The sequence below is a fragment of the Oncorhynchus gorbuscha genome, unplaced genomic scaffold (assembly GCF_021184085.1).
Source record: "Oncorhynchus gorbuscha isolate QuinsamMale2020 ecotype Even-year unplaced genomic scaffold, OgorEven_v1.0 Un_scaffold_203:::fragment_2:::debris, whole genome shotgun sequence".
Lineage (NCBI taxonomy): Eukaryota > Metazoa > Chordata > Actinopteri > Salmoniformes > Salmonidae > Oncorhynchus > Oncorhynchus gorbuscha.
Genome location: NW_025745025.1, coordinates 98160 through 112834, shown reverse-complemented (window position 1 = coordinate 112834; position 14675 = coordinate 98160). Strand labels below are relative to the sequence as shown.

The 14675-nt window shown below is 48.2% G+C and overlaps 1 long non-coding RNA gene across 1 annotated transcript in view; it reads left to right on the top strand.

Moving 5' to 3' along the window:
- The first annotated feature begins 298 nt into the window (after positions 1 to 298).
- The window catches only part of LOC124017370, a 32118-nt gene continuing 17741 nt past the window's right edge, over positions 299 to 14675 (top strand). The window contains exons 1-2 of the long non-coding RNA XR_006835493.1: positions 299 to 542; positions 8638 to 8704. This is a non-coding gene — a long non-coding RNA (uncharacterized LOC124017370). The remainder of the gene's footprint in view (positions 543 to 8637; positions 8705 to 14675) is intronic.

Here is a 14675-nt window from a genome sequence, read left to right as displayed (position 1 = left end):
CAAACGGAAGCAATCAGAATGGGAAATTAGCTACTTGAATTTGTCCAATAGAAACTCTCGTTTTCGTTGCAAAACATTTTCTGTTTGGCGTAAACTGTTTCTGCAGCCGAAGCGTTTTGCAACAGAATCGTCGTAATGAATATATCCAGGGGTGTGTTCAGCAGAACGCAACGTTTTGGAACGTCCAGATAGAAATAGTCTACGTAGAACAAACATGCATCTAACACGTAGAATAAGGAATCACATTGGCGCCATTCGTGACATTTCTATCTGCAACGTTCGACAACGTTTGGCAGCTGAACATTGCCCTGACCTAGAATTGCTACTTAGAATTCGGACTAAACCAACACGCTGGGACGGGCGGGGGAAACAGTAGGAAATCTTGGCTATAATGTAGTAGGACGGACCGCTGGAAGCTCAGGCGAAGGGGGCGACACATTGCTCTTTAATATCGTTGGACGAATAATGTTGCTATTTGATTACTACAATCAGGCTATAGAACGTAGCCTACTACACGAAGCAGGCCCGAGGAATCATTCCAGGTGAGTTTTCGGGGAAAGTGTCGCTGTGGCCGCTTGCCTCTTGGCAAGGCTACACGCGGGTCCTCCTCCCAGGGACATCTCAGTCCGGTATCCGCTGTACCCCTGTTCCCGAAGGATGGCCATAAAACCCGCCGTACCTGGTTTGACACAAGGAGTGATCGTTTTTTCACATCAACGGTGATTTAAAAAAATATTTTGTGAAAACAGCGGATTATTTCACACAACGTTGACAGGATGTGTTATTACGCGCGGAGGAATATATATTTTTTTAACACTATACAAGAGGAGGACCGATCGTGTTTCGCGAAACTGAAAATACGGTGCAACATGCATGTGCCACATTCTTCAACACAATTCGGCGCAGGCATTATACAATACAATGAATATTTTCTTTAAAAAGGCGTAGGCTATTTTAGGTTCACTAAATGGCCTAACAAATATGTAGCCCCTACCCTATTTGGCTATCCACACAGAGAACCTATATCCTACGTGGTAATAAGCTCAAGCGAATTTCGTTCACGACAACATTGTTACATTGTTACAGTACTGAACTTCAAAATGTAACACTGACTGTCGTGGGAGTGGCTTTATATTTCTCTTAGACAAAGCTTCAAATGTTTCCCTTTAATTGTTGTCTGTTTTGTGGGCTCTGATTTGGACAAGCAGGGTTATGCCGTGGCAAAAGCCGTGAGACCCCCCCCCACCTTTCGGGGCCGACTTTGTTTGCGCTGTCCGGGGCTGTGTGAGTGAGAGGAGAGGAGAGGAGAGCGCAGTATAGTCCCTTCCCCCCAACTCTGGTGAAACAGGAACAACTTTTTTTTAGGATAAAAAAGTTGCTGGAGTTTGGAGCGCCCTGGAGTACTGAGGCCGCCAAATACTGGCCAGTGAGACGCTGGGATTTCGGGGGGGGGGGGGGGGTTATGTTATTTGACAGTGTATTTATGGCTGGCAATGTAATGCGGTAGTAGACTAGCTATACAGTTATAGGGCTACAGTACCCTATCTGGCTGTAACCTCTTGTATTGGCCATTCTGCAATTGGAGCACTTGAAATCAAGTGATATCACTGATAATGCCCGATATGTAAACTAACCAAGGCCAGATAGGCCTACACGATTAAGTGGTATTGAATGTGTGTGTCAACGGCCACAGTCCTGCTGATTTTCGTTTCTCCCAGTCACGTAATTGATCAATTATTGTTATTGATTGGCTAGAGTCCAAACACCTGGTTACCCTGAACCTTAATATGTCTGACGGCGACAATATGAACCAGTAGACATACGCTGCCCCTTCTGGACTGAAATCTTCTCTCTTTTTTGTTCCAGCACTAATACACCTGAATCGGCTCATCAAATCATTTTATTTGTCACATGCGCTGAATACAGGTGTAGACCTTAGAGTGAAATGCTTACTTTACAAGCCCTTAACCAACAATGAAATGAATGAAATAGAGTTAAGAAAATATTTACTAAATCAATTAAGGGGAAAAAAAGAATGAAAAAGTAAGAAGATAATGACATATCAATAACAAGGCTATATACAGGGGGTACCGGTACCGAGTCAAAGTATGTGACTGCATAGATAATAAACAGCTAGTAGCAGCACTGTAAAAACGAATGGGACGTGTGTGTGTGTATATGTAAATAGTCCGGTGGCCATTTGATTCATTGTTCAGCAGTCTTATGGCTTGGGGATAGAAGCTGTTAAGGAGCCTTTTGGTCCTAGACTTGACGCTCCAGTTTCGCTTGCTGTGCAGTAGCATAGAGAACAGTCTATGAAGTTGAGTTGTAAGAGCTCTGGGCAAGAAGAAAAGCTTGAACACCCCTTAGGTCTCCAGGACCAGGGTTGGAGACCATTTAACCATTCAGCTAGGGTAGTTCTAGAGAGGGGAAACTCATTCCTAGATAGAATATATTCTACTAAAGAGGGGCTGAACTAGTTCACATTTGAAGAATTGGCGCTGTTGTATCGTTCATGGCAGTGTAACATGTCTTTATGCAACAGGCGGTTTATTGGATGAGTAAAACAACTGTCTCTCTTAGGTGTGTGTTTGGCTACGGTGACCTGTGTCTGTGAGGGTGTTGCTCGTGACTGAGCAAGGATCAGCTCCTGTGTTCAGGTGGCTTTGTCTGAGTGGGAGGAGTCAGGGTTCAAAGGTTGTGGCTCTGGGGACCCAAGGGATGGATCTCCATATGAGGCCCTACTGAGAGGGCTGGGGACCTACTAAGGTAATCAATCAATCACTATAGTCTGTCTCACACACACACACACACACACACACACACACACACACACACACACACACACACACACACACACACACACACACACACACACACACACACACACACACACACACACACACACACACACACACACACACACACACACACACACACACACACACACACACACTACCTTTGCCCGTTTCAATGCCTGTTGAACATTCAAGGCTGTGAGGGGAGAAGAGATGACCCTGGATTGTTTTGGCCTAGCAGTGCTATCTGTGATCTATACATGGTGAAGACACAGGAGGCTCAGGGTGTTCTGCCTGAGAACCATCCACACGGTTTATTTATCTGTTATCTAATCCATAGACTGTTAACCAAAAACCACTGCAAGGAAGAGGACAGGGAAATGGATATGGGTGTATTAAGGACAATTTATTTTTCTCCTTAGTGAATTTGGCTCATGTTTCCTGTATAGTTCACTTCGTGGCTTTTCAAATTAAAATCCCGGGGTAAAACTGTCCTCACATCAATATGGGATGATTAGTAGGAGAGAAATGTGTGTTAGGGATCTATTCAATCTGTGGTGCTGAAGATCTGTTTTATAGCACGATTGACAGTAAAAAGCATTGTTCCCGTGGTCGCGGAGAAGCATTCGTTGTAAACGCTGCATATTAGGGCTGTGACAATACCATTATTGCAATGCTTTTTCTGTGGCAAATGAAAACACGAAGCAGACCAAACTTTTTGGACCTTTAAAAACCTGCTGTCTGTAAAATAAAGTGTGCTATAGCTTGGAAAAGAAATAAATGTGACTAGATGACAACATAATGATGTTTGTTTCCAACAGTTTTCCTAAAGAAGTGAAATCTGCTTTGTGTTCTGTTTCCTTGCCACGATACTAATGAGTATCGCGATACTTGTATCGTCCCGGCCCTACTGCATATGCCAGCTCAATCGGAAATGATCATGACATGAATGGTGCTCTTCCACGATACTTTAGCAGTACGGATTGAATCCAGCCCTACGTGTTTAGAGAGAGATGCATGATGTGCTTTAGCCACACACACGTACGTACGTGACTGACAGCAGGGCGTCATTAAGGCAAGGCACACCAACACACACCCACACACTGTAGGTAGGTAAGTAGGGGAAACGGAACAGTTACACGACATGAGGAACCAGTCTTTCAGACATTGGCTATGACTCACTATAGAAACCCATTCCCCAGCATGGCGAACGCCACTGTCTGTCCCAGATAATATTCCTCTCCGTTTAACCATCCCACCAAATCTGTCTTTAAACTCCAGCTGACTTCTTAGACTCTCCAATCCCTTTTGTCATGTGCCTCTCCGTTTAACCATCCCACCAAATCTGTCTTTAAACTTTAACAGCTGACTTCTTAGACTCTCCAATCTCTTTTGTCATGTGCCTCTCCTCTCTGTAGCTACACGCTGTATAGCTGCTTTAACAGCTGAGGTCTAGAAACGGTCAGTATTGAACCTGGCATGTCCTACAAGCCCACAGAATACAGGCTGCTGGTGTGTTTTGTGCGTGTGTGTGTTGGGCTATACTCACATCTGGGTCAGGCCGTAGTTGGGCTATACTCACATCTGGGTCAGGCCGTAGTTGGGCTATACTCACATCTGGGTCAGGCCGTAGTTGGGCTATACTCACATCTGGTTCAGGCCGTAGTTGGGCTTTACTCACATCTGGGTCAGGCCGTAGTTGGGCTATACTCACATCTGGGTCAGGCCGTAGTTGGGCTATACTCACATCTGGGTCAGGCCGTAGTTGGGCTATACTCACATCTGGGTCAGGCCGTAGTTGGGCTATACTCACATCTGGTTCAGGCCGTAGTTGGGCTATACTCACATCTGGGTCAGGCCGTAGTTGGGCTATACTCACATCTGGGTCAGGCCGTAGTTGGGCTATTCCACAGAGTGATGCTGAGAATTCGATTTCTCACTTTAAAATGCAGCTCTATGCACAAAAGACTACTTTTAACAATTTCCTCTCAAATTTGACAAACACAGTTACTTGAAGAACAGTGCAGATGCCAAGTTTGTTAACAGAATAACAGCACCAACAGCACCAACGGCACCAACAGCACCAACAGCACAAACCGCCGTTCTGGTACCAAACCTGGCATCTGCACTGTTCTTAAAGTACATTTACTTTTGTACAATTCAGTGGAGATTGTTAGAAGTAGTCCTTGTTCAGAGTTGTATGTTTTGTTTAACTCTGCAATCATTGTTTTTTGCTTGACATTAATTTTAAAGTGAGACATCATCTGAGTCTCAGTGTCACTGTTACTGTGGATTGCCCATCTGACACTCGTCCTTCGTGTTACTGTGGATTGCCCATCTGACACTCGTCCTTCGTGTTGCTGTGCGTTGCTAGACAGTTCGTTCTGTGTACAGGCTGTTCCCCCTGGCCCTAGGTGGGGAGTTGGAGACAGAACCACAGTCTCTGCTAGTACCCAGAACCATGGTAGCCACTAGCCTGGCAGTTGGTCTGCAGTTGACACCACTAAAACAGTCAATATTGTCAGCAGGGTTGTGAGCATCCGGCACCAAATCGGAAGAAAAAATGTTTTGAGGTTTGCCCTAATGAATGCAACCAGAATGAGCCAAATCATGAGCTATTTGTTCTTAATTAAGGGGTAATGGATGAGGTTAGGTAGATGGCATGCCGTCTCTCTTTTTGCATGGCCAGAATGTGATTGTACAGTTCCAGCTGGTAGGTTTGTCTTCTGGTCTGGTGCGGTTCCAAGGTTCCAGAACCCTGGGCTCCTTTATCGTTCCAGAACACTTCCAGAATGTCTCATTACTTTGTTCCCCACTAAGGTTCCATATGATCCTTCTGCCCAGTCTCAGTGAAACTCTCTGTGTCTACCAGCTTCTGTGTAACTTGTGTGTCTGTGAATGTGCCTGCGTGTCTATAATACATGTGTTTCTGTGTCTGCCTGTGCACTTTAATTAGGCAGGTCTTTGCCAGTGTGTTTAAAATTCCACGGGAATGACACACCGGGGTAAAGTGAGGTAATTCAGGGACAGACCGTGGTTCATGTTCTCTCCACAGGGCTAATGTTGGCCTACAAGACAGGAGAGGAGGTGGGTGTGTGTGATGTAATCATCAAAGATAAGAATAACTTCCACACATATGCCCTCTGCAGCTTTTATTGTGTAAGCCTTGGGTCAGTAGGACCTTATTCGAGGTGTGTGTACAGTATGTTAGACACAAAACAGACAGACTTTGAGCTCAGCTAAATCTGCTCTCTCTGTCCCCATGCTCCTCCCATTCCTCAGGATCACGAATCAATGTCTTGGTCTCACGCCATCAAAAATTACCACACGAGGGCCTCCCAGGTGGCGCAGTGGTTAAGGGCGCTGTACTGCAGTGCCAGCTGTGCCACCAGAGACTCTGGGTTCGCGCCCGGGCTCTGTCGCAACCGGCCGCGCCCGGGAGGTCCGTGGGGCGACGCACAATTGGCCCAGCGTCGTCCAGGTTTGGGAGGGCTTGGCTGGTAGGGATATCCTTGACTCATCGCGCACCAGCGACTCCTGTGGCAGGCCGGGTGCAGTGCACCCTAACCAAGGTTGCCAGGTGCAGGTGTTTCCTCCGACACGTTGGTGCGGCTGGCTTCCACGTTGGATGCACGCAGTGCGGCTTGGTTGGGTTGTGCATCGGAGGACGCATGACTTTCAACCTCCGTCTCTCCCGAGCCCGTACGGGAGTTGTAGCGATGAGACAAGATAGTAGCTACTAAACAATTGGACACTACGAAATTGGGGAGAAAAAGGGGTATATAATTTTTTTTTAAATGACCACACGCTCTTGCTGCTCACCAGAAAATGATTGGGGGGAGGGGAAGTGTATAGTATAGAAATGGACCACATAGATTTAACATCACAATATCCAGTTGTATGACAGACCATCAGAAATGTTTGCATGATAGACTGGAATGTTTCAATGTGTGTGATACAATGTGTATTTATTTTGTTGTTGCACATCAAATTGAAATATTTGCATTGTGCTATTTCAGTGGTGCCTACATTTTAGCCGGGCGTATCCAGCTCCTTCGGGAGAAAGGGAAGTGTGTGTTGTGTTCCCTCTGTCTCTGTGGGGCACAGGGCCTCACAAGGCTCCCTCTGACCGCTGGGATTTCTCACAATGTTTTGAGCCGCAGGGAAATGTCCTCACAGCATGAGCTAAGGAGGGATGTGGACAGAGTGTGGGAGCGACCAGAGGGGTGGAGGGAGGTAGTCACAAACGAGAGAACACTGCAGAGGGTGGGGAGGAGGGAGGGCAGGAGGTGAGAGAGGAGGAGAGGGCAGGAGGTGAGAGGGCAGGAGGTGAGAGGGCAGGACAGGGCAGGAGGTGAGAGGGGAGGACAGGGCAGGAGGTGAGAGGGGAGGACAGGGCAGGAGGTGAGAGGGGAGGACAGGGCAGGTGAGGTGAGGACAGGAGAGGAGGTGAGAGGACAGGGAGGGCAGGAGGTGAGAGGACAGGGAGGGCAGGAGGTGAGAGGACAGGGAGGGCAGGAGGTGAGAGGACAGGGAGGGCAGGAGGTGAGAGGACAGGGAGGGCAGGAGGTGAGAGGGGAGGACAGGGAGGGCAGGAGGTGAGAGGGGAGGACAGGAGGTGAGGTGAGAGGACAGGGAGGGCAGGAGGTGAGAGGACAGGGAGGGCAGGAGGTGAGGTGAGAGGACAGGAGGTGAGGTGAGAGGACGGGAAGGGCAGGAGGTGAGAGGATGGGGAGGGCAGGAGGTGAGAGGATGGGGAGGGCAGGAGGTGAGAGGACGGGGAGGACAGGGCAGGAGGTGAGAGGACAGGGAGGACAGGAGGTGAGAGGACAGGAGGTGAGAGGACAGGAGGTGAGAGGACAGGGGGTGAGAGGACAGGGAGGGCAGGAGGTGAGAGGACAGGGAGGGCAGGAGGTGAGAGGACAGGGAGGGCAGGAGGTGAGAGGACGGGGAGGGCAGGAGGTGAGAGGACAGGGAGGACAGGGCAGGAGGTGAGAGGACAGGGAGGACAGGTGAGGTGAGGACAGGAGGTGAGAGGACAGGGGGTGAGAGGGCAGGGAAGGGCAGGAGGTGAGAGGGCAGGGAAGGGCAGGAGGTGAGAGGGAAGGGCAGGAGGTGAGAGGACAGGGAGGGCAGGAGGTGAGAGGACAGGGAGGGCAGGAGGTGAGAGGACAGGGAGGACATGGAGGTGGGAGGACCAGGAGGTGGGAGGGCAGGAGGTGAGAGGACAGGGAGGGCAGGAGGGGAGAGGACAGGGAAGGGCAGGAGGTGATTTGTCCTGGTATTTACACCTGCATTGTTTGCTGTTATGGGGTTTTAGGCTGGGTTTCTGTACAGCACTTTGAGATATCAGCTGATGTACGAAGGGCTATATAAATAAATTTGATTTGATTTTGATTTGATGTGTCCTGGTATGTGTCCTGGTATTTGTCCTGGTATGTGTCCTGGTATTTGTCCTGGTATTTGTCCTGGTATTTGTCCTGGTATTTGCCCTGGTATGTGTCCTGGTATGTGTCCTGGTATGTGTCCTGGTATTTGTCCTGGTATTTGTCCTGGTATTTGAGCAATATAAAAGTGTGTATCTTTGCGGTGTATCTTGCGGTGTATGCACTTCTCTGTGTGAGAGCCAGAAAGTTGGAGCAAGAGAGAGAAGGATAATCTGTGGTGAGGTGTGTGTGTGAGACGATCAGCGCAGCAGTAGAGCTGCAGAGTGCCAGTCCTGCTGCCAGCTCTGACCCACCTGGCCGACACGCATGACACCATGCATGCCCAGGCACAGACAGCAGATGTGAGTCAGCTCTGTGTGTTTCTCCTGTAAACTTTTCTCTCCTGCCTGCAGGTTTTGGGGTCACACACGCTTCTCTTCCTGGTGCAGTGATGGCCACATCATGACCCTGATGGACATGGTGAGTGCCTTAGCATGACATTACAACATTACATAACATATGATGCAGCATAGCAGTGGGGAGGTGAGACTACTTGGTTTAGGCTACAAGACGCTACTACTAGCTCAGTTGAATACACTTAGAGAGAGGGAGAGAGAAGGAAGATGGACAGGGAGAGAGAAGGAAGATGGACAGGGAGAGAGAAGGAAGATGGACAGGGAGAGAGAAGGAAGATGGACAGGGAGAGAGAAGGAAGATGGACAGGGAGAGAGAAGGAAGATGGACAGGGAGAGAGAAGGAAGATGGACAGGGAGAGAGAAGGAAGATGGACAGGGAGTGAGAAGGAAGATGGACAGGGAGAGAGAAGGAAGATGGACAGGGAGAGAGAAGGAAGATGGACAGGGAGAGAGAAGGAAGATGGACAGGGAGAGAGAAGGAAGATGGACAGGGAGAGAGAAGGAAGATGGACAGGGAGAGAGAAGGAAGATGGACAGGGAGAGAGAAGGAAGATGGACAGGGAGAGAGAAGGAAGATGGACAGGCAGGGAGAAGGAAGATGGAGAGCAACTGAGGTGTGTGCTGCAGGTATGTGTAGTGAGTGAGTTAAGTATGTGGAACAGTCAAAGTTCATGGTAAATATTTGACATATTTGACATTCACAAGGAACAAGAGCTCACTTATAACTCTGTGTGTGTGTGTGTGTGTGTATGAATGCTTGTGTGTTTTGTCTTAGCATGGTGAATGTATGTCGCACCCCTCCCGTGGCATCACAGCTGTATATTTAGCCATTACCCTGCGTTCTGAGCGTTGTGTGTTATATACAAGGCGTGGTGTGTGTGTGTGTGTATCTGGCACCGTGTACAGGAAGCCACCTGAACAGGTGAACTCCCAGGTGTCGGCTGTCAGCCGAGCAGAGCAGGAAGAGCAGGGTATCCCCGCGTCAGACATGTTGGTGGGAATCACGACTTAACAGGGAGCTTCATAGAGATGAATGTTCCCTCTGCTCTCTCTGCTAAGTCCTGTGGTCTGTGTGACTGTCTGTCTGGGGGTGGGGGGGGGGTGTACGGTAAAGGGATTTACTGTCTTTGTCTTAGACTGTCGATTAGAAGGTGTGTGTGAAGCTAAGCTAACATAGCAGTCCCTTAGACCTGAAGTAACCATAGATGCAGTCTAGTGGGACTGATGGTTGACATTGCAGTGTGGGATGGTGGCGTTACATTGTGTGGAATCCAGGCTGGGTTGATACATGCTACCTGTGTGTTTGCATCTATATTTTCACTGTGATTGTGCAAGATTGGTGTGTCTATGCTACTGTGCCAGTGGTTATACAGGCTTAGCTGGGTGTGTGTGTTTCTGTCTGTGAGTCATTGTCTTGCAGAGAGAGGAGAGAAGCGAGGGAGAGTTTAGGTGTAAACAAATAGTGGTAAAAAATGATTTAGAGTGGGAAGGAGAAGGACAGAGGGGAGAGGGAGAGAAAGGGCTACTCACTGCTCTGTTGTGGCTGAGCTGTGAAATGGGATTAGCATAAATGAGGCTAAAACGTCAGCAGGCCTTTTACTTCCAGCAGGGCTAAGAGGTGTGGGTGATTGACTGATCAGCTAGTTTATTTAATAGAGGGAGAGGAACCTCTCTGATTATCCCTTTCTGTGTGTGTGTGTGGTTGCTGGTGCTGGTGTGTGTGTTAAGAGGTCGACCGATTCTGCTTTTTAAACGCCGATACCGATTTATTAGAGGACCAAAAAAAGCAGATACCGATTAATATATTTTTTTATATATATATTTGTTATGATGACAATTACATCAATACTGAATGAAAAATGAACACTTTTATTTTAACTTATCAATAAAATCAATTTAGCCTCAAATAAATCATTAAACATGTTCAATTTGGTTTAAATAATGCAATATGTGCCATGTAAGAAAGCTAACGTTTCAGTTCCTTGCTCAGAACATGAGAACATATGAAAGCTGGTGGTTCCTTTTAACATGAGTCTTCAATATTCCCAGGTAAGAAGTTGTAGGTTGTAGTTATTATAGGAATTATAGGACTATTTCTCTCTATACCATTTGTATTTCATTAACCTTTGACTATTAATGTTCTTATAGGCACTTTAGTATTGCCAGTGTAACAGTATAGCTTCCATCCCTCTCCTCGTTCCTCCATCGAAGCAGCGTTACCCATGCAGAGTGCGGGGAACAACTACTAGAAGGCTCAGAGCGAGTGACGTTTGAAACGCTATTAGCGCGCGCTAACTAGCTAACCATTTCACTTCGGTTACACCAGCCTCATCTCGAGAGTTGATAGGCTTGAAGTCATAAACAGCACAATGCTTGACGCACAACGAAGAGCTGCTGGCAAAACGCACAAAAGTGCTGTTTGAATGAATGTTACACGCCTGTTCTGCCTACCACCGCTCAGTCAGATACTTAGATACTTGTATGCTTGTATGCTCAGTCAGATTATATGCAACGCAGGACACACTAGATAATATCTAGTAATATTGTCAACCATGTGTAGTGATTATGATTGATTGTTTTTTATAAGATAAGTTTAATGCTAGCTAGCAACTTACCCTGACTTACTGCATTGGCACAACAGGCAGTCTCCTTGTGGAGTGCAACAAGAGGCAGGTGGTTATTGCGTTGGATTAGTTAACTGGAAGGTTGCAAGATTGGATCCCCTGAGCTGACAAGGTACAAATCTGTCGTTCTGCCCCTGAACGAGGCAGTTAACCCACCGTTCCCAGGCCGTCATTGAAAATAAGAATGTGTTCTAAACTGACTTGCCTAGTTAAATAAAGGTATATAAAAAAAATGTAAAATCGGTGTCCAAAATTACAGATTTCCGATTGTTATGAAAACTTGAAATCGGTGTGGTTTCTGCTGTGTGTCTGTGTGTGTGGTTTCTGCTGTGTGTGTGTGTGGTTTCTGCTGTGTGTGTGTGTGGTTTCTGCTGTGTGTGTGTGTGGTTTCTGCTGTGTGTGTGTGTGGTTTCTGCTGTGTGTGTGTGTGGTTTCTGCTGTGTGTGTGTGTGGTTTCTGCTGTGTGTGTGTGGTTTCTGCTGTGTGTGTGTGTGTGGTTTCTGCTGTGTGTGTGTGTGTGGTTTCTGCTGTGTGTGTGTGTGTGTGGTTTCTGCTGTGTGTGTGTGTGTGTGGTTTCTGCTGTGTGTGTGTGTGTGTGGTTTCTGCTGTGTGTGTGTGTGGTTTCTGCTGTGTGTGTGTGTGGTTTCTGCTGTGTGTGTGTGGTTTCTGCTGTGTGTGTGTGTGTCTGTCTGTGTGGTTTCTGCTGTGTGTTTGTGTGTTTTGTTTCTGCTGTGTGTGTGTGGTTTCTGCTGTGTGTGTGTGTGGTTTCTGCTGTGTGTGTGTGTGTGTGTGTGTGTGTGTGTCTGTGTGGTTTCTGCTGTGTGTTTGTGGTTTCTGCTGTGTGTGTGTGTCTGTCTGTGTGGTTTCTGCTGTGTGTGTGTGTCTGTCTCTGTGGTTTCTGCTGTGTGTTGATTCTGCTGTGTGTGTGTGTGGTTTCTGTTGTGTGTGTTTGTGTGTAGTTTCTGCTGTGTGTGTGGTTTATGCTGTGTGTGTGTGTGTGTGTGTGTGTGTGTGTGTGTGGTTTCTGCTGTGTGTCTGTGTGGTTTCTGCTGTGTGTTTGTGTTTTGTTTCTGCTGTGTGTTTTGCTGTGTGTGTGTGGTTTCTGCTGTGTGTGTGGTTTCTTGCTGTGTGTGTGTGTGTGGTTTCTGCTGTGTGTGTGTGTGTGGTTTCTGCTTTGTCTGTGTGATTTCGGCTGTGTGTGTGTGTTGTTTCTGCTGTGTGTGTGATTTCTGCTGTGTGTGTGTGTGTGTGATTTCTGCTGTGTGTGTGTGTGTGGTTTCTGCTGTGTGTGTGTGTGTGTGGTTTCTGCTGTGTGTGTGTGTGTGTGGTTTCTGCTGTGTGTGTGTGTGGTTTCTGCTGTGTGTGTGTGTGTGGTTTCTGCTGTGTGTGTGGTTTCTGCTGCGTGTGTGTGTGTGTGGTTTCTGCTGCGTGTGTGTGTGTGTGGTTTCTGCTGCGTGTGTGTGTGTGTGGTTTCTGCTGCGTGTGTGTGTGTGGTTTCTGCTGCGTGTGTGTGTGGTTTCTGCTGTGTGTGTGTGGTTTTTGCTGTGTGTGTTGTTTTTGCTGTGTGTGTGTGTGTGTGTGTGTGTGTGTGTGTGTGTGTGTGTGTGTGTGTGTGTGTGTGTGTGTGTGTGGTTTCTGCTGTGTGTGTGTGGTTTCTGCTGTGTGTGTGTGTGGTTTCTGCTGTGTGTGTGTGTGTGGTTTCTGCTGTGTGTGTGTGTGTGGTTTCTGGTTTCTGCTGTGTGTGTGTGTGTGTGTGTGTGTGGTTTCTGCTGTGTGTGTGTGTGGTTTCTGCTGTGTGTGTGTGTGGTTTCTGCTGTGTGTTTGTGTTTTGTTTCTGCTGTGTGTTTTGCTGTGCGTGTGTGGTTTCTGCTGTGTGTGTGTGTGGTTTCTGCTGTGTGTGTGTGTGATTTCGGCTGTGTGTGTGTGTTGTTTCTGCTGTGTGTGTGATTTCTGCTGTGTGTGTGTGTGATTTCTGCTGTGTGTGTGTGTGGTTTCTGCTGTGTGTGTGTGTGTGGTTTCTGCTGTGTGTGTGTGGTTTCTGCTGCGTGTGTGTGTGGTTTCTGCTGCGTGTGTGTGTGGTTTCTGCTGCGTGTGTGTGGTTTCTGCTGCGTGTGTGTGGTTTCTGCTGCGTGTGTGTGTGGTTTCTGCTGCGTGTGTGTGTGGTTTCTGCTGCGTGTGTGTGTGGTTTCTGCTGCGTGTGTGTGTGGTTTCTGCTGTGTGTGTGTGTGGTTTCTGCTGTGTGTGTGTGTGGTTTCTGCTGTGTGTGTGTGTGTGTGTGTGTGTGTGTGTGTGTGTGGTTTCTGCTGTGTGTGCGTGTGGTTTCTGCTGTGTGTGCGTGTGGTTTCTCCTGTGTGTGCGTGTGGTTTCTCCTGTGTGTGCGTGTGGTTTCTCCTGTGTGTGCGTGTGGTTTCTCCTGTGTGTGCGTGTGGTTTCTCCTGTGTGTGTGTGTGCGTGTGGTTTCTCCTGTGCGTGTGGTTTCTCCTGTGTGTGTGCGTGTGGTTTCTCCTGTGTGTGTGCGTGTGGTTTCTCCTGTGTGTGTGTGTGTGTGGTTTCTGCTGTGTTTGTGTGTGTGTGTGGTTTCTGCTGTGTTTGTGTGTGTGTGCTTTCTCCTGTGTGTGTGTGTGTGTGTGTGTGTGTGTGTGTGGTTTCTCCTGTGTGTGTGTGTGGTTTCTCGTGTGTGTGTGTGTGGTTTCGTGTGTGTGTGTGTGTGTGGTTTCTCGTGTGTGTGTGTGTGTGGTTTCTCGTGTGTGTGTGTGTGTGTGTGGTTTCTCGTGTGTGTGTGTGTGTGGTTTCTCGTGTGTGTGTGTGTGTGTGGTTTCTCGTGTGTGTGTGTGTGGTTTCTCGTGTGTGTGCGTGTGGTTTCTCCTGTGTGCGCGTGTGGTTTCTCCTGTGTGTGCGTGTGGTTTCTCCTGTGTGTGCGTGTGGTTTCTCCTGTGTGTGTGCGTGTGGTTTCTCCTGTGTGTGTGTGTGTGTGTGCGCGTGTGGTTTCTCCTGTGTGCGTGCGCGTGTGGTTTCTCCTGTGTGCGTGCGCGTGTGGTTTCTCCTGTGTGCGTGCGCGTGTGGTTTCTCCTGTGTGCGTGCGCGTGTGGTTTCTCCTGTGTGCGTGCGCGTGTGGTTTCTCCTGTGTGCGTGCGCGTGTGGTTTCTCCTGTGTGCGTGCGCGTGTGGTTTCTCCTGTGTGTGAGTGTGGTTTCTCCTGTGTGTGAGTGTGTGTGCGTGCGGTTTCTCCTGTGTGTGAGTGTGTGTGCGTGCGGTTTCTCCTGTGTGTGTGCGTGTGGTTTCTCCTGTGTGTGTGTGTGTGTGCGCGTGTGGTTTCTCCTGTGTGTGTGTGGGAAGGGGGTGTGTGTGGTTTTTGCAGTGTGTGTGTGTATTCTGTTGTGTGTGGATTCTGGTGTGTGTGTATTCTGTTTGT